This window comes from Vulpes lagopus, chromosome 7, assembly GCF_018345385.1.
Source record: "Vulpes lagopus strain Blue_001 chromosome 7, ASM1834538v1, whole genome shotgun sequence".
In the NCBI taxonomy this organism is placed as follows: Eukaryota; Metazoa; Chordata; class Mammalia; order Carnivora; family Canidae; genus Vulpes; species Vulpes lagopus.
In genome coordinates this window covers 59951427-59969482 of record NC_054830.1, presented here as the reverse complement: position 1 = coordinate 59969482, position 18056 = coordinate 59951427, and the positions used below count along the sequence as shown (strand labels likewise).

The 18056-nt window shown below is 50.2% G+C and overlaps 1 protein-coding gene across 2 annotated transcripts in view; it reads right to left on the bottom strand.

Annotated features, from left to right (window-relative positions):
- The window catches only part of BRINP1 (BMP/retinoic acid inducible neural specific 1), a 178903-nt gene extending 171753 nt beyond the window's left edge, over positions 1-7150 (bottom strand). Inside the window, exon 1 of one of the 2 annotated variants that reach the window (XM_041760480.1) lies at positions 6897-7150. The gene's annotated coding sequence lies outside the window, so the exon portion shown is untranslated. The remainder of the gene's footprint in view (positions 1-6896) is intronic. The other variant, XM_041760481.1, reaches the window with a different exon arrangement.
- Positions 7151-18056: the final 10906 nt, after the last annotated feature.

Here is an 18056-nt window from a genome sequence, read left to right as displayed (position 1 = left end):
GATGTTCTCTGATCTCCAGACCCTACAGTCACTGCCGTCTTCCTCCTCCCCACCACTGCCACCTGCACCGTCCTCTAATCTTTACCTACCCCACACTCTCAGACTTCTGAAAGGGCAGTTGTCCATCCACCATGAACGATCGTTATGGATTCGCAGGCCTCCTGTTGGATGGCCAGCACCTAGCAGGGTTCCTCGCCGTCTCCACCAAGCCCTTTTGTTCAAGGCCTTTCCCGGACATGATACCCAATAAATGTTTGCTGATCCAAAATGATTCCAGCCTTCGTTTTATTTTACCAGACTTCAAGTATCTGCTCCATGTAGTCATTCTCTTTCTCCTTCCTCCTAGCCATTTCCCCCCAACCAGGTCTTCCCCTCCCTTTAGAGCTGCATGCACCCAGAGTGTGCAGCATCCAGAGCAGGACTAGAGGTTAAGATGGAAAAACCCACTGAAAGGATGGATTAAAAGTGGACAAGATGAGGGGCGCCTGGGTGGCTCAGCAGGTAGGCATCCGACTCTTGGTTTTGGCTCAGGTCATGATCCCGGGGTTGTGGGATGGAGCCCGGGTTCGGGCTCTGTGCTCAGCGAGGAGTCTGCTTGAGGTTTTCTCTCTCCCTCTGCCCCTTGCCCCCAACCCTCCCTCATGTGCCCATGTATTGGTGCTCTCTCCGGCTCTCTCTCAAATAAATAAACAAACACATCTTTTTTAAAGAAATGTACAAGACAGACACGTGGCCAGGGCACCTGATGCTGAGCTTCTGTCAATCTCCACACGCTTCTCAGCTCAGTCCTCGGGCTGCCCACTCCCCAAGCAGAGACATTTTAAGGGTGGTGGGGAGGAACGGCAGGGCTGCTGGTGTAATTCTAGGCTTTTTATTCCTGCATCTCTTACAAGGCCTTTTGATCTGGCCCCGCCTGACTTTCTTATTTCTGTCCCATGACACTCTCCTCATTGGAGAGCTCCAGCCACAGGACCGCTCGGACCTCCTCAGTTTGCACAGGTTTAGTGACTTCTTCTTGGTCATCTCTGCCACACGCTGGCCTCTCCTCACTGAAGCAGCTCCAAAGCCACGCCCTCGGAGAGGTCTCTCCCTCTCGGCTACCCTATCTACAGTTACATCATCCACATCCCTAATTGTTTGCATGGCAAACACATCTACTATCACATGAAATTGTTTTGCTCATCTGTTTGCCCATTTGTACCCATCTCTCCCCACAAGACTATGAGCTGCATGAAAAGAGGACCATGGTCACATGACATCTCTGACGTCCAGATTGGATGTTCAGTGGAGTAGCCACTCATCACAGAGAGCTTTGAAATTAAAATTAAGGGCAGCCCCGTTGGCCCAGCGGTTTAGCGCCGCCTTCAGCCCAGGGCCTGACCCTGGAGATCCAGGATCGAGTCCCACATCGGGCTCCCTGCCTTGAGCCTGCTTCTCCCTCTGCTTGTGTCTCTGCCTCTCTCTCTCTCTGTCTGTGTGTCTCTCATGAATAAATAAGTAAAATCTTAAAAATAAATAAAAACAAATAAAGCTATCAATAAAAAAAAGAAATTAAAATTAAAATTGGATTTCGTTAAATACTCGGTTCATGGGGGCACCTGGGCGGCTCAGTTGGTTAAGCGTCCCAGGGTCCTGGGAGAGAGTCCTGAGTCAAGTCGGGCCCCTTGCTCAGCAGGGAGTCTGCTTCTCCCTGTCCCTCTCCCTCTGTACTTCCCCCTGTTCAGGCTCCCTCTCTAAGAAACAAATAATTAAAAAAAAAATTCAGTTCATCAGTAACACCACCCACATTTCAAGTGCACAGAGTCACACGTGCTTAGTGGCTACCATACTTATTGCCCAGCACAGAGAACATATCCATTATCACAGCAAGCTCTACTTGATAGCATGGGTCTGGAGCAACGCTTGAAAAATAGTCATCACCTAATAAATATTTGTTGAATAAATGGATGAATCAATGCCCCTTTTAATCCTTACTCAAATGTAGGTCGCCCTTCCCCTTTTGTGGTTTCTAAACCCTACAAACGTGATCAACTAGAGGATGCCCAGAGAACGACATTCAGTTTGGCCAGGGGCCCAAAGAGACAGGGTTGTGGCAAGAGGCCCTCCCGGAGGAGAATACTTACGATGATATGATTACGCTTCCACAATAGAGGAAGAACTGATCATTAGAAGAGAATTACATTTGTGTTGTATGATTTCAGAGACTTAAGGACAAAAAGGCAGATTTAGGGACACAGTGAGAAAACATCCCAGCAAAGCTCTCCCTATACAACCTAGGCTGATTTGTGCGATAATGGCTTCACCATTGCCAAAAGTACTAAAAATGAGACTGAGTGGATATGTGTTACAGGTATTACAAAAAAAAAAAAAAGATACTTGATTCCCAAATAAGGAGAAAGGTCTAGTTATTGAGAAACCTTAAAACGCTGAGATTCTTTGATCAAATGGCCCCATGACCCCTTCATAACATCAATTTCAAAGAGTTAATACTATGCCCTGATCTATACTAAAATCTGCTGAACAACCCAATCCTGTTGCTCATCCACGATGGTGACCATTAACTCAGTGGTCTGTCTACCGGAAAAAGCAGAGATGCTGAAACAAGGGGCAGTTAGGCTCCAAGTGGAGCTGTGCTGCCCACGTGACCTTGGGCAAGGGACCTAGCCAGCATGAGGTTCACTTCCTTCTTCAACTGAAAGGGCTGTATCTGTCTCACTGGGTGGGAGGGAAGATTAAATGAGAAGAAAACTAAAGACCCAGGAACGCAGTAGGGCAACGTTCACTTCCAAGGAGGACATAATTTCACCTGCCTGTTTCATCACCGATATGCCCACATTGACGGTATTAGGCAGCACGATTTTGAAGCCATGATCCTATTGCTTTGCATGAACACGAAACAATTATCAAAGGAGGGAGAGTGAGACAGAGAGGGAGAGAGACGACAGCTATGATTGAGACCAGACTCAAACGCAACAGCAAACATACACAGAGCAACTACTATGTGTCAGTCCCCGGGGGTTAAAAAAAAATGCTCTTACCAAGACCATATTGAGGAGGGCAAGCAAGGCATATACCCACGGAGCTACGAAATAGGGCAAACACAGACCCAGCTAAAATAGAATCTCAGACAAAATCATATGAGAGGACAGGGGAGAGAGAGTGATTTATTCCAAAATAAGATTTTGGGAAGACATCTTGGAAGGGTCATTTGGGCTGCACGTTAAAATACCGGTAGGATTTTTTTTTTTTTTTAAGTAGATGCTGAAGCTGAGAGATAGAGGGAAGATAAAGGTATTCCTAGCAGAAAGGGTTAGAGTGGAAAAACGACTGAGGGGGATTATCTGGAGAATGACATGAGAAAATTGGTCCTCTTCACGTGACCCCCATTTTGTCTTTAATGTGATTACCAGAGGTTCAGTGGCCAATTCATTAATCTTTGAATTTTAGCCAGGGGCACGCAGGGAGAGAAGGGCAGGTTATGTCTAACCCTAGTGGCCTGTTCAGGGGATGCGTACTGGTGACTTCATCTAAGGAACTGGGAGGGAACAAGCTAGAGGATGTGAATCAAAAAATGTCTCCTCACACCACCCAAGGCCCCTTTGGGCAAAGACCCTCCTGAGAAATGGAAGACTCTGTGGTCAACAGCCTAAAGTCTTGCAAGCACGACGGCATCTTATTTGGACCGGCCAGGGGAGAGGGTTTCGAAAGTCCCCACCTGTACCACGTCAAATACGTTCACTGCAGCCTGAGCTGGGCCATGGAAACTCAACGGGGGCCCAACAGCGGATTTGGAATCTCGGAGCTGATTCTCCTTGGTTGAAATGGAGTCACAGCTCCCCCTTCTGGGAGCTCAAGTGCCATCCAGCCTCGGAAAAAGCCTGCGTGGAAAAAGGCTCTACTGCAGATGGGCCTGAAACCCCCATGTTTTTTCCCAGGGCTGGCCGGCACCCCAAAACGAGCATCGAGGAGTCGGGGAGCACTTCTGTGTGGACGTGGTCGGAGCCTGTCCCTTCCCTGGGGTGATGAGTCCCAGTCTCCGTGTGGGTGATGCCTTTATATAGGGGAACACAATTTGGTGCGGAGGTTGAAATTCCCTTTTGGGGAATATGGCAAGTAGGAAAGGTTTCTAAATCTGTGTGCACATGTGTGTGTGAGTGCATGTGTACACGCGTGCTGGGGCATGATCCTGCCACGGCAGTCCGAACACTCGCACGGGGCAAGAGTCTCCTGAATATAAAGAAATTAATTTGCCTGTAGTATTCGCGTCGGTAGAAGAGTGTATACTTGGCTCTCTGGAAGGCGACGTTTTCCCTAGTAAAGAACTCAGGTACCGTCCGGAGGCTCCGCTGGCCTCCGTCTGCCAGCCACGGTCGGCACTGAGTCCACGGCTACGTGTGATTCTGTGTGTGTGTGTGTGTGTGTGTGTGTCCGTGTGTGCGTATCTGTCTGTCTAGCGGGGGCAGTGATCAAGGCCCTGGACCCTCTCCCTCCGAGGTCAGTTTTCCAGACAGAGCAGCTCTGAAAGGAGAAGTCTGGTGAGGGAAGAAGCGATTGTTTTGGGTGGGAGCATAGTGGTCAGATGGGAATGGGGCCGGCGCGCGGTCCCTGGGCGGGGGGAGGAGTGGAAAGGGCGCTGACCTGGGCGGCGGGCACGGCAGGCCCCAGCCCGAGCACACCACCAACTTGCTGGAGACTGTCAGGGGGTTCTCAGCCCCTCTCGGGCCGCGGTCCTGCCTGTCTGCTCTTCAATATTCCTCCGGCTTCAACTGTCTATGAATTGGAAAGGAGATAAAGCACGAGCAGTTCCGAACATCGGGTCTCCTCCTTTGATGTCCCACCCCGCACCCAAAACGAACTAGGGGGCCCTGCTCTGGCCTGAGTTTCTGGAAGCAGATTCCTTGTGGCCCCGTGAAGGCTGCAGCCTGCGGTGTCAGCCTCTGGCCAGAGACTTGTGTGTCTGCAAGTGCCTGCAGGTAGCACCGTCACCCACCCGCCAGGGCAGGTTCTTGCAAACACATGTTTGCTTTTATCTCTCCCAGAAGACACACACACGCACACACACACGCACACACGCACACACACACACGCACACGCACACATGTGCACACACACACATATCATTTTAAATACACAATTCGATTTCTACTTTTGTTTTCCTCCAAAGGTCTTCCAGTGGCTGTCTGCCAGCCAGGGGAGACAGGAGGCCGTCCCGGCCGTCAGCCCTTGCCCACGCCAGCCTCCGTGGCTGACGGCAGCTCGGCTGCCTCTTCTTACCTTGGGAAAGTAACAGCTGCCGAGTCGGGAAGCCATGCTAACAGCAGTAAAACTCAGCATTTTTTGCTGAGTAGGGCGAGCCTGTAAGAGGCAGCCGGGAATCAAATCAATGGCTGGCCCCAGAGTCCAAGCCCAGCAGGACCCAGCCGGGGCGGCCAAGGGACTTACCCGGGGAGCCCCGCGGAGGTGGGGAGGGAGGAAGAGGGGACTGGACCCAAACCGGCTTCCTTACTGGCATTCCCCGCACGGCCCCCATGCCCTTGGCAGGATTTTGGAGCCAAGCAAGAGATGTGAGGTGCAAATCGACAGCAGTTTAAGTCAATTACCGCCACATTCTGCCCTGAGTTCCCCACCCACAACCCTTCACAGATTGTAGAGGTCTCCCAGCACCGAAACACACGCACGCACACGCACATGCACACACACACATGCACGCACATGCTCTCTGCTCTCCCATTTCCTCCAACTCCAATGGAGCCATGGGGAGGCACAGTTTAGGGAGAGCTTGTCTTGGGGCTCCCCAAGCCTCTCCGAAATAGGGTCGGGAAGGAGGGATGTCTTAGGGAAGTGCCCCATCCATCTCCTCCCATATTACCCAGAGCTGCCTGCCCCCCCCCACCATGAGATTTTCTCTGTGATCCTGTGTAACTGCCATGGATGAGCAGGTCCCTGAGGACTCTTTCCCTTTGGGGGGGGGGTGGTCCATGCAAACTTGCCCAGATCCTCCCCTGAAAGCACCAGGAGCAGGAGGTGTGCTGTTTTGCTCTCCGGCTCACAAGCGGAGAGGTAGGGCAGGCTCTATCCCAGACTTGCCAAGCCCCAGAGAAGGAGCCCACCGCTCACTTCCTTCCTCTGTCACCCACTGCCCAGTGACTCCAAATTCCCATCAGAATCCTGGAGCCTGCCCAGTGTGGAATTTAAAGTGACAGCGTGTCATTGCCTCGGGGTCTGGCCATTTCTCTTTTCATATTAACCGGTGAGTCCAAGCGCAGCGGGTCTCCAGCGTTTGGAGGCATCTTCCCCCGAGGGGGCCAATCCTGGGGTAAGTGGGATGCCCTCCCCCTCCTCATCCCCCCCAAGGCTGCCCAGACCCCGGGCCCCGAGCCCGGGCGCACGGCGGCGGGTTTCCCGGTGGTACGTGACCCTGTGGCGAGGACCCCGGTCCAAGGAAGCCGGAGGGACCTCACCGGGAGGACACGCGAGCGCGCACATCCAGACACACACGTACGAGCATCGCACGCACATCGCGCCCTAAGTAGGTTAGAGGACCTCCGGGTGCCCCCCCGACACACAGGCGCGCACACGCAGGCTCACACACTCGCACACACTCGCACACGGCGGCACAGCAAGTTCCCAGCGCGGCGCACACGTCGGGAGCGCGCGGGGGGCGCACACGCCGCTGCTGGGCCCGCGGCCGCCCCGGGGGCGCGGGGGGCGCGGGGGCGCGGGGGGTGCGCGGCGGGGGCGCCCCAAGGGCGGCGGGGCTGCGGGGCTGCGGGGCTGCGGGCGGCGGGGCTGCGGGGCTGCGGGGCGGCGGGCAGGGGCCGGGCAGGGGCCGCGGGCAGGGGCCGGGCAGGGGCCGCGGGCAGGGGCCGGGCAGGGGCTGCGCGGCGCCGCCTTACCTGGACTCAGCGCCCGGCCCCGGCGTGGAGCTGCGGGAGGACGCCCGTCATTCGGCTCGCGGGGAACTTGGGAGAGCGCGGCGGCCAGCGCGCATTCCGGGAGCGGCGCGGGGACTGCGGGCGCGCGGGGACCTGGCTCCCGGCAGCCTGGCTCATGCTCAGCCGTCAAGTCCCCTTCGGCGGCCCCGAGCGCGGAGGCAGGGATCCCGGCCCCGGGGGCGGTCGCTCCTCCCCCGGCCTCCCGGCTCCCCGGCTCCCCGGCGCTCGCCCGCCTGCCCCCCGCGCGCGATGGGCTCGCAGCCGTGGGGACCCGGAGCCAGGCGGCGGCGACTGTACCGGGGAGTCCGCGAGCGCCGCGGTGTCGGGGCGGGGAGCCGGGGGCCGGGCTGCGCGGGGGGCGGGGCCTGGCCGGGCGGGCGGCGGGGACTGGGGGAGCGGCGCCGGGCGGGGGCGGGGCGGGGGCGGGGGGCGGAGCGCGCGGCCCGGCCCCGCGGAGGAGGGTTTTGTACAGCTTCAGGCGGAGGAGGACGAGGAGGAGGAGAGGGAGAGAGGGGATGGAGAGGGGGAGATGGGGGAGAGAGGAAGGAGAGGGGCAGGAGGGGAGAGGGGATGGAGAGGGGCGGGGGAGAGGCAGAGGGGCAGAGGGGATGGAGAGGGGCGTGGGGGGGGGAGGGGATGGAGAGGGGCAGAGGGGGGAGAGGGGATGGAGAGGGGCAGAGGGGGGAGAGGGGATGGAGAGGGGCAGAGAGGGGGAGAGGGGATGGAGAGGGGCGGGGGAGAGGCAGAAGGGCAGAGGGGATGGAGACGGGCAAAGGGGGGAGATGGGATGGAGAGGGGCAGAGGGGGGGAGAGGGGATGGAGAGGAGCAGAGGGGGGGGAGAGGGGATGGAGAAGGGCGGGGGAGAGGCAGAAGGGCAGAGGGGATGGAGACGGGCAGGGGGAGAGGCAGAGGGGGAGAGGGGATGGAGAGGGGCAAAGGGGGGAGATGGGATGGAGAGGGGCAGAGGGGGGGAGAGGGGATGGAGAGGAGCAGAGGGGGGGAGAGGGGATGGAGAGGGGCGGGGGGAGAGGCAGAAGGGCAGAGGGGATGGAGACGGGCAGGGGGAGAGGCAGAGGGGGAGAGGGGGGAGAGGGGATGGAGAGGGGCAGAGGGGGGAGAGGGAATGGAGAGGGGCAGAGGGAGAGAGGGGATGGAGAGAGGGAGGGGGGAGAGGGACAGGGGCAGAAGGAGGAAGAGGGGGCCAGGGGACAGGGGGAGACAGGGACAGGGGGAGAGAAGGACAGAGGGGAGAGAGGGGCAGAGGGGGACGGGGAGGGGACAGGGGCAGGCCCTCTCCAAGGGAGGGGCGGCTGGGGCGCCAGGCCGAGCCCCTGGGGAGCCTCTGGGCCTGCGGACAGGGTGGCGCGGCCCGGGGACATGTGCGCAAACCCCGCAGCGAGCTGAGCTGCTCCCCAGCGTGCCCGTGGCCATGCGCAGCGCGGGCGCCGGAGCCCTCCTGGGTACGCGGGTGCCAGGGCGTCTGTGCGCCTCTGCGAGTGTGGTGTTGTCTGGGGAGGTGCCTGTGTGGGTCCGTGTGTATCCGGGGGCCTCTCCGAGTCTTTAAGACTGTTTGTTTCCCTGTACGTGGAGGCATGAGCCCACGTAACCTCCCGGAATTAAGCAAGTGCCTCTCTGCGTGGGCATGATGCAGGAGAGAAGCTGATGGGACACAAAGTTCCCTCTATACCACCAGAGGCAGACAAGGGGTGAGGGTACGGGGCGGGGGGGGGGGGGGGGGGTTGGGCATTAATGCACAGAACCCAAGACTCCGTCCGAATTAGGCCCGAGGCGCAGGCTCTGGGTGCTGACCCGGGGGCCTCTCCCTGCAAAGAAGGCCCGCGCAGGATCTGAATTCTCACGCGGTACACATTCTGTGTGTTCGCTTACTTTGCTGCTGCTTCTAATATATATATATTTTAAAAAATCAGCAATGAAGACTGCTAGTCCCTGCAAGCTTAGGCCAGGGTAGGTAACATCAGTGAAGCTGCCAGATGGAGGAGTAAGGGAAAGGTGATGAAAAAAAATGTGAAGGAACCCAGGTTCCGTAAAAGGGTCAGCTCTAGAGGGGTTACAATCCCATCCGTGATCTTGGCCAGATTACTGACCTCTTAAACCTCAATTTCCCATCTGTGTAATAGAATGATATAACCCCCCTAGCTAGCTAGCTAGCATGGTTGGCGTAAGATTTAAATGAGTTAATTTATATAAAAGCGCTGGGAATACTCCCTGACACCTAGTGAAGGCCCGTGTTACCTGTATTCTCATTGTTCTTGTTATTCACGTTACGATTATTCAGGGGGTCATAGGAAAGAGACCTGATAACTTGGGGGAGGGGGGCTGGAAGAGTCTAGGCGCTCCCGAATTAATTAGAAAAGTCTTGAAACAAAATGGAAAAGAAATTCTTGAGTGAGGGATGGAGAACTTGAGGGGGGGGAGGATTAATTGACAAGGAGGGAAGGAAAAAAAGAGAGGAGGAGAGTGTGCTAATCAGAATGAGTCTCGGCAGTGCAGGACTGAGAACTTGGGGTGGGGGCAGAGAAAAGGGGAGCAGTAGGGTGTGCAAATCTGCGTTGGCCCCTCCTGCACGTTGGTCCAAAGGACGTGCGGTCAGCACCACGGACAGCTCCCCAGCCCCTGGGACTGGGACCAAGGGAGCGCTTTCCTCCTGGTGGAAACTTCTCCCTTTCTGCTTGGACAATTTTTTTCCCCCCTTAGGGCTTCTGGCCCGGGTTCAGATCCTGGACACTGGTCCCCGAGACAGTTCTGTCTTTGATTCAAAGCACAAAGGAAAACCCTCACAACACACACCGCACTTCCCATCCATTTCAGCACGAAGCTTCAGGTTGCTGTGCCCTGTCCCTTCCTCCCTGCTCTCATCTCATTCTCTCCTCTTCTTCTCTCTCTGCCCCAGCCCTTCTTTTATTCTTCCCTCCCTTCCCCTCTGTTCCTCCATCATTCTCCAGCTCAGATATGCCTCCTTGAGTGAGAGGAGGCAACAGCAGCCCTGCTGGGAATGCAGTTCTGAAATCAGTCTGAAACAACCTCGTTAGGCAGCTTCCGAGGACGACCAAAGTACAGACCGATTCCTCATAGCTCTTCTCTCTTAATCAATTTCCCCAAAATGGGTTGTGATCCTGATGCCTTAGAAAGAGGGGACGTAACACTCTGGAACATTTTCCTATCTTCCTCTCCTTTGCTCCACATAGTCAATATTTCCTTCAGGAAGCATAGAACCTCCCACCCCCACCCCAGTTCCAACCCCTATTAGACAGAAAGAAAGAAAGAATTTTTGACTTTCCCCATGCACTAGACATTTCATTTGGGTCTTCCCTAAATTATCTCTTATAATTCTCAAAATGCTGTGAGGTATGAGCTAGGTAATATGACCCCATTTTTACATCATAGGAAATTGGAGCTTGAAAACTCTAAGCAGCATGTCAAGGTATTGCTAGCTAGTAGGTGATGGAGTCAGGGATTCCACACCCAAATTTAGGTCTTTACTTTGTCCGCCGGAAGTAATGGGAGAAGCCTCGGGGTGACTGGAAGAGCTTAGAATTTAATGGGGTCACCACATTTTATGCCTAAATATCAACTTAAGTGGCTGAGACCATTGCATCCTCTCTACCAATGGAGTATTTATCAATTCTTGTCCCTGGAGAAGGAGGCAAACGCCTTGCATGGGCAGATTTAAAACTCACCCGAGCCTTATGATTCCTGGGTTTTGAATAAAACTCCAACCTTTCCAGGTCTTAGTTCATTTGCATTTGGCTATGTTTAGCTTCCCTGTTTCTATGAAGAAAGGCTAAGAGAGCCATTTTTAAAAGTCTCCAAAGACTCCCTGGTCATCAGAAAAGTTCTCAGTGCAAAGCATTCCTAATGACTTATGGAGAAAGCAATCGGAACCATATGGATAACATTTCTACAGAAATACACACGGGTGGGAAAAGGTTTAGAGGCCAAAAATATATTTCTTTTTTTTTCTTCTTTGCCAAAGAAAGAACATTTAAGGCAGCTTGAGATATGTGAGAAATGTCTTGTTCTTTCTTTGGGGTGGGTGTTGGTGAGCAGCTGTTTGCTATTTCCACTAAATTTACCAAGGGCTTGCATGGGGGAAGAGGTGCCAAAGGATGAGGGTAGACTTAAGGAAGAACTTCCCGACTGTAGATCTTGGGTGATACTAGAATGGAACCTTTGCCTAAGGACGTGTAATGTGACGGTACGATGGTTCCTTTTGAGTCTTCCCGACATGATGATTTGACAAGCTTTGGATCATGCCTTTAGAGTTGTTAGAACCTCACAATTACTGCAGACCCTCTCTCTCTTATGGAACGTATACTTAGAAAAACACCCACAAAATTTTGCATTGAATTTCATAGAACTCCTTCTTGCCTGTCTGTTTCATAAATGTCTGTACATGGACCCCAACTTTAGAGCCTCTAGAGTAGATAACTTCTCTGGTCTCCGGCCTGACCTTAGATTTTATAGGTTGCTCCACTTAGGTTTGAGCTTGAGAAGTTGGAATGGGGAAACCAACAGGGAAACCAAAAAGTAGGCAAACAGCCTTTTTCTAGAAATAGACAAGAAATATAGATAAATGTTCGGTGATGAAATGGGGGTTTCACTTCCCCCTCCTTAAATAAAGATAAGATTTAAACCTATTTGTGCAGGACTCTGAGCCACCTGCCGCTGCCTCAAAAGCTTAAGTTTACTACTTCTGTCAAACCTCAAAGGAGTTAAAATCCCTTAATCTGGGGTACTTTGGGTTAGAACCGACTGAACAACTGCAGAAAGAGCCCACGTTTGCTAAGTGCCGACTGAAGGTGAGGTTGTGTACAAGATTCAGAAAGGAATATCTTTTCTGGCCTCCGTTTTCTAGGAGTCTGACGTCCATTGCCAACCCGTACTTATCCCTAAATATTCGCAATGCTCCAGAGACTGTAGCTGGCACATGCAGAGTCTACGGGAAATGCCACAAGAGCTAAGAGGAGAGAAAATTTGCCTCTGTATGAGGTATAATATTTTGCACCTATCAAGAGCTATTTTTACTTTGTTTTAAAAGCAGTTGCATTAATAAGAACTAATATTTATTGAGTGATTACTATGTATGAGCAACATTTAGGCCTTCCACGTCTCCCATCTAGGTTTTTATGAGCATCTCCTAATTGAATAAAAATGCCATATGTCATTTAGTATTCTCTCTCTCTCTCTCTCTATCTCTCTCTCTCTCTCTAGCAACCCTTCACTTCTGTATGACTGAATCTGGCCCATTCTTAAACATTTAGTTTACATGTCATATCCTCTACCAATTCAATTAGGGTAAAACAAATTTTATCACGAACTGTACAAGGCTGTGCGTGATCTTTCTCCCTAATATCGTGTCTCCCCCTTCACTCCGTCCGACCACACTGACTCCCTTCCAATTAGTAGAGTTGACAGTGTTTCTTTAATGCCCCTAGGACTTCGTGCTAGCTGTTGCCTCTACCAGAAGCCACTTCCCATCACGGCCAGGGTAAATGTCACTTCCCTGACCTTAGACCAAGGCAGGTCCCCTGCTACCAGCTCTCTCTCAGATCTTAATGTGTCCTTCATAACATGTATAATCATTGTGATTGAAGTTATTGGTGGTATTTGTTTAATATATGTTTTCCTGAGCTAGGATGAAAAATTATAGGCACAAAAGATATCTTCAGGATGAGATCTTGGTATATAACAATTTAGTGAACATGTATTAGCCATCGGCTCTGTCCCAGGGAGTGCTCTGTGTGCTTCACAAACGTTATTTATTTTAATCCTTCAAACAATCTTGATATCAGTACTATTGTTATGATTATTATTCCCATTTTCAGGTGAGGACAACTGAGACGGTTCAACAAATTGCCCAGCGTCACATACCAGAGCCAGCATTCAAACCCAAGCCACACTGCTACAGACTCCAAGCCCATAGTCACTGTGACACCTAGTCCTTTACGTGGGAGGAGACCATCCTACACGTTTATTGAGTAAATAGGAGTCCAGGAGTTCTTCATAAGCCCTTCAATCTTTAACTATATCAATACTCTTTACTCTCTGCCTTTGATGCTTATTTGCACATGTGAACCTTGATCTTAGTGTCCCCGTCTATTGACTATGTTCTTTTGGTAAACACACTGATATTCTGGAGCCTTGCATTACCTACTAATACCTTGACACCCTTGGTCTCCTGGTCATCCAATAGGATCCCCCAACCATTAGAAACCAGGTATGAGCACATACAAACTGTTTTCGCTAGGCACACCTCTCTTTCTCTCTCTCTCTTTGTCTCTTCCCTCCCTCTCATGTTTCCAAAGTTCCGGCTTCCTTAGGCCTGAGCCCGCCTAGGCTATTTCCCTGGTGGCATACGATTTCTAAAAAGGACTTTACAAAAGGTGTCCAGAAAAATACTATCCTATTGGCTTAGGCTCAAGGAATATCCCTATTGCAAATTTCAATATTCTACTTAAATTAATAATTCAGCATATGTAAGCCCTTTTGAAATCTCATATGGTTTCTCCCTTGTTTTACTTTGTTATTCGGAGCCTTATATTTTTGCAATGACTGAATGATGCAGTAGGCATGGCAGGTAGCCCCACTTCCTAGAGGAAGACAGTAGGGTCGACTGAGTATGACTTGCAGGTGGGTAACACCTTGCAGTGACAGACCCGTGACTTTAGCCCAGGTATTCAAAATGATCGAGGTTGGTTACCGGTTCTCTGTTTCTCTGTTGAACATGATTCTGGTGGTTTCATGACAAATCTATTCCACTCTATTCTCTCTTGGCGCGACCGTCCCTCTTCCTGGTAGGCTTGCCCTACCCCCGCTCTCACTCTCTACCACATCCCACTAGGGGGAGCCCTACATAGGCTCTTGGTAGCTTTTGCCAGCCTCACATCCACGTTCCTCTTCTGATAACAGCCCCTTTATTTTTCTTTGGGAAACCAGCCTTCTGCATTTCTCAGTTCATTTGATTTGAAAGGTGCTGATTTTACCCCCTAGCTCTAGGGCACATGATCAAAGCTGATGGGTGTTGACTCAGAGTGGTACAATGAATCAGCTCCAGAACATTTACTAGAACCAAGATGAAAAAAGGACTCCTAAGAGCAAAATAATAATAACATGCATAACTATCTGGTGGAATTCAAGCCTGGAGTTCTGGCAATTACCTTTGCCATCACAATGAGGAGAACCGACTGAGAAGAGGACAACAAGGAGGAACACCTACCTACAAAATAGATCCAGAGATGCTCGAAGTCACGGACTGATGGTCGACCCTGTGAACCAATAACATTCCGTGCGATTTAAGCCAGTTTGACTAGAGTTTTTGTCCCTTGCTACCAAGTGTATCCTGACTAATGTAGCATCATAAATCAACATGATTGAGTTTCAAATGCAGAACTTTGAAATATTTGATTTACAGGGACCAAAGTAGAGAGATGAACTTGGAGCCAGATGAGTAGCCATTAATCCAGTTCTGTCTCTAATAAGCCCTGTACCCCAGACAGAGTAAGTCTATTTGTCCTTCAGAGTCACGCGTTCTCAATGCACGTGGTAAGCAGAATTCTAGGTTGACCCTCAGTGACCCTTGTGTTTGTATAATCCCCTTTTCAGTGTGGGGAGAACCTGTGAATACGATGAGTCACTGCTTTGGTGATTACCTAATACTATGTGGCAGAGAACAGCGGATGGTCTCTAGGAACTGTGAATAGTCCCCACCTGATAGCTAGCGAGAAAACAGGGATGTGGGTGGGTCCTGCGACTATGGGGAAATGGACTCTGCCTGCAACCTGTGCGCTTAGAAGAGGACGTCAAGCCCTAGGTAACAATCACTGACCCCTTGACTGCAATCTCACCGGACCCTGAGTGAAGAATCCCGTCACTCCACGCCTGGAATTCTGACCTACAGAAACAGCGAAACAATAAATAGGTGTTTTTTAAGCCACTACATTCATGGAAATTTGTTGCCCAGCAATAGAACAATAACATAGTCTGTACATTAGGCACTTAGATCCAATCCATAGTCCTCCCTTTCAGCTCTGGTGTTGCTTGATCAGGTGGTGCTAAGCCCCTGGGGATTGCTATCCTGCATCTCCAGCCCTGAGAGCCTACCTCACGTCCATTCATAAATACCTCCCAGCCTAGAGAATGAGAAATCTCTCCCCCTCAGCTTGCAAAGCTAATCCATTGAGTGACTTCTATATAAAGCCTTGCTCTGTTGATATATAATTTCAAAGTTAATTCCATCTGGATAACTATGATTATTGGGGTTGGGAGATGTGAAAATGAGTTTGCATCGGCCCCACAGCTTGCTCTCAGTAAGATGGTCTTCTGATCTGGCGACATAATGCTTTTCTGAGGTGTGAATAGACACTAATCTTTTTCATGTTGGTGAGCATAGTGGTTATGAGAAACAGACTTCAAAGCCAAACAGACTTTGAGCCTGGACCCGGCATCAGCATATCTGGGCAAGACACACAGTTCGCCTTACCAAGAAACTTACACGCATATAAAATTAACCCCTGCAAGTCTCAATGTCCTCATTTGGCAAATGAAGATCGAATAACTTATCCAGACATTTTTTTTTTTTTTTTTTTTTTTTTTATTGAGCACCTTCTCTGAACCAGACATCTGGTCTATAGCAGTGAATAGACCATTCCCCTCGGGAAGAGAGTCTCATTAGGAAGTAACATTTATCCCAATAAGGTTGTTGTAATGATTAAATGAGATAAGCATTTATCATGAAGATTGACATCCAGTAAGCCTCAATCGATGAGTGCCATGCTTAGAAGTGTTATACCTCCAAACAGGAATTACATAATTATTAATAACAGCATTTATTGAGTGCTTACTTCAGGCATGGATTTCTCTAATGACTTTCCAGGTAGTAACCCATATAATCTTCACAGAAATCCCAATAGGTAGATGTTATGATTATCATCTTCAATGAGAAAAGAGCTAGTAGGCACCAAACTAATATTTGAATTCATATAGTTGAGCTCATAATTCAAGGTACTTAACCATGATTTCCTACCACCTCTAAGTAGAGGTCTTTCAAGGAAAAGGGATAACACAAGGCATTTTTTGTATATTTGTCCTTTTAAACAGTGAAACCTTCCCCAGACCCCAATCCACGTGTGTCCTCCACACCATGAGTACCCCATACATGACACATGCTGACTAAGTTACATTTCTGATTGGGTTAAACAGAAAGGATACCCGTTGTAATGCTATTTCTCTTTGTTGTTTTTACTTGCCACTAGTTTTATACTTATACAGCACAAGAAAGTTTGCTAAGTACTTCACAAATATTGTAAAATTTAATAAATTATGTAAACTGGGGCACCTGGGTGGCTCAGTCAGTTAAGCGTCTGCCTCCAGCTCGGGTCATGATCCCAGGGTCCTGGGTTCGAGTCCCACATCAGGCTCCTTGCTCAGCAGAGAGTCTACTTCCCCCTCTCTTCTGTCCTTCCCTCTGCTTGTGCGCTCTCTCTCTCTCTCTCTCTCTCTCTCAAATAAATAAATAAAAATCTTTAAAAATAAATTAAGTAAATTAAAATAAACTTCACAAAGAGCTGTGACTCAGAGTTATCTTGTAGGTTATCTATGGCAACAGAATCCTGGCTGATACATTGCTCTGATCTTTTGTAGTTGAGGAAACGGAGGATCTGAGAGGTGGAACCGTTTGCTTACAAATACACCGTAGTGAGAACTGAAGTTTGGCTTGGAACCCAGGCCTGTAAATCTGTGTTCTTAATTGCTGTGCTCTTCTGTGCTCAGTCATGCTGGGTTACACTTTTGCAAAACTGCAACACAGAGACTGGATCCTCCTCTACTTGAGTCGGAAGAGATATCAAAGTGGCAAATCAGTGCATTTTCCCCCCAGGGTCAGGGGCTCTGTCTTTGAGAAGGTATGGTTGGTTATTTTATAACATAAATGCATCTTTTTGTTACCGTTCATAATTGCTTTCTATTGCAATTAGCTCGAGGTTAGCTGATTAATCTGTATTTTGTTTCAAACCACCAGATATTCTTAGACTGTCAATATCTCTTGGTGTCTCCTCCTTGTTAACCTCTTGTTCATCTCTTGCCTGGGGCAGCCATTGCTAATTGATCCTGAAACCTTCTCCCACAATGCCCCAAAACACTTTTTAGCACAGCCCTCTAGGCAACAACTACCAATCAGTTAGATTTGTCATGAGAGATGAAACCTACGTGTCAGCTCTGCGTTGCTCTCTTCCCGAGACAGGTGAAGGCCTCTATAGATGTTAGAGATAAAAGCGTGCCCGTCTGATGGCAAGATCAAATGGAAAGAATAACCTAAATTGTGAATCAAGAATACCTTTACCTTTCTACCCTGAAGGTCAAGCACTGCTCAACTTTTATCATTCTCGGTGTTTTATTACAGATGTCAGCACAGAAAATTGTTTACGCAGCCTGGGTCCCTGCTGCTGCTTCCGAAAAATACAATATTTATGGAATCCAGAAATTCACAGATATCAAACCCTCTTTCCTTGATATGTGGGCACCAATGGCTTTACCAGGGACGGGTATCCCAAGAAACAAATTAATGCCTGTTTGATTAAACAAGGAGAAGGTAAACAAAGCCATGGTTAATGAATTTAGTCATTGTTTTCCTCTGCTAGGACATTTGCCTGTGTTAGATCTCGCTGATAATAACACTGTTAAATAATCAGACCATGATATAACCAAGCTATATACTTTTCCATGCTAATCATCTTGCAGGATCGCTACACACTCCAGGGGGTTCCAACAGATTCAGATGGGCTTTGAATGGGAGTAGTTAATCAAACTCGCTGTATCAATTAGCACTCTCTTGCTTATAAATGACAAGAAACTCATATGAAACTGGCTGAAGCAAAGAAAGAAATTTGTTGGTTCATGAAACTGAAAATAAAGCAGATGTAGAACTGACTTTGAGTTGGTCTCCATGTCCTCAGGACTCATCCTGCTCCTCCCAGTTCTTTCTCCCTTTGGGTTGGCTAAACGCTGGGGCAGACTTGGCCTACACAGAGCTGGAAGACGAAAGCCAGCGGCTCCCCAAGGTCCCAGCCAAGTTCTGAGATCGTGTCCCCCTGGCTGGGAAAGGG